We start from the raw sequence: 1,979 nt of genomic DNA, 5'->3' as shown, positions 1-1,979 counted from the left end.
ACTCTTTCCAATCTAACTTTTCCTCTCTTTCATATCACTCTCTTTTCTCTGCTACTCTCGACACCCTTAACCAGCTCCCAAAATAATTTGCACACCTCATATTCAAACTAACTTTCCATGTCCTGATCGCCGACTCTACGGTATTTTATACGGACGGTTCCAAAATCGATCACAGCACTTACGTCGGAGCCGCTGTCTATTCCCCTCAAATCCACGCTGAACTCATGTATAAGCTCTCCTCTTACACCTCAGTTTTCTCCGTTGAAGCTTTTGCAATTTATAATGCTATCCTTGTTGCCCTTGATCTCCATCTGACCTACATCATAGTCGTCACCGATTCTAAGAGCGCCCTGGAAGCTATTCGGGGTTTCAGTAACCGCACCAATAATTATCTTATTCCTCTAATAAGGGCGCGCTTGGAGGAGGCTGCGAACGCTGGCATGAGGATGCAATTCATTTGGGTCCCTTCTCATCACGGTATCGTTGGTAATGAAAAGGCTGACAACCTCGCCAAGAGAGCCATACGACGGGGCACTGAACCAAACTTTAAAGTTGCGTTTTCGGACCTTTTTGCCATAATCAATCAGGATATGTAGAGCGATTTTTACCGTTATCTTGATAACTCTTCTAACGTTAAGGGCACCTTCTTTTTTGAGCACATTTTCCCTAGATTCTCAAAACCCTGGTACTTCCGAAAAAAGATTTCCAGGAAGAAAATCGTTACTCTCAATCGGTTGCGTTCAAACTATTATAATCTTAATTCCAGTCTTTTTCGCAAAAATTTGGTCGATAATCTCTCTTGCGCATGCGGGTTTCCCCAACAAGACATTTTTCACTTTATATATAATTGTCCGGATACTTACTCTAAAGTCCTCTTTCTGCGGCGAGCAGTCGATTGCTTCTCGGACGAAGGGGACCCCTACTTTAAATTCTTGTAAGCTATTTCTAACCCCTCGGAAAGTATTTGTCGCTTAATTCTTAATTTTAGCAAATCTTGTAATAATCTTTTTTGATTTATATGTATCACTATTTCGCGTCTTCTCGCGATGTCCGCGTAGGCGCAAATCCTGCTTTTGCACCTCCCTCCCCCATCCTAGCGGAGCGTCTGCTCCGCTCGGCACTCCGTCGCGAAAAATTACGGTGTGAGTATTCTGCTCCACCTCGGCGCACGCCCGTATACGTATCCTACCTTAGTGCCGACTTACAATCAATGCAGCACTATTCCACATTAAGACGTGACCTGGTCGTATCATCCTCCTACTACCTACTTGGAGGTGAGAGTCAATAAACAAAGAAGAAGAAGAACAGGATGTTCACGTTCACAGTGAAGCCCAAGACACAATGCGAGGGAATAGCAATAGCGATAAGAATAACGTAGTTTCAACTTATCATAAATTGTGTATTCCGATGTATCCGATTTCTGAATTGAAATCGTATTATTCCTATCGCTATCGCTATTCCCTCGCATTGTGTTCTGGGCTTGATTCAGCGATTCGCGATTCAGCGTGATATATATGTATATATATATATACAATACTATATATCATCTGCGCAGCTATATTGGAAGTTCTGCTCAGGATGCTCTGCTCGCAGTACTGCGTAAACGAACGACAAACTGCGCTGCAGTCGCCATGATACTAGAGACACTATAATAAGAGACTGGCATAAGTTCTAGTTGGATAGAAAATGGCGTTCACAGGACGATAAGTCATAGAACGCGTTCGCAACTAGGACGGAAAAGCAGAAAAAGTAGGAAAGCAGAAACCAATCAGAATTCGGGCTGTACTATTATTTATTACCAGCATGACTTTTGATTGGCTTCTGCCATTCCATATCCAGCCAATCAAAAATTAGCCCATCTATGCCAGTCTCTTATTAGGCCGGAATCAGACTACGCATTGAAGATGGAGATTGAAGATTGAAAATTAAAATTTGACCAGTGAGGACAGAGGAATTTTAGCTCCTATTGTTTTGATTGA

The sequence above is a fragment of the Mycetomoellerius zeteki genome, unplaced genomic scaffold, assembly GCF_001594055.1.
Source record: "Mycetomoellerius zeteki isolate Tzet28-1 unplaced genomic scaffold, Tzet1.0 scaffold785, whole genome shotgun sequence".
Taxonomy (NCBI): domain Eukaryota; kingdom Metazoa; phylum Arthropoda; class Insecta; order Hymenoptera; family Formicidae; genus Mycetomoellerius; species Mycetomoellerius zeteki.
The sequence above is the reverse complement of the archived record's forward strand: the minus strand, read 5'-3'. Positions refer to the sequence as shown.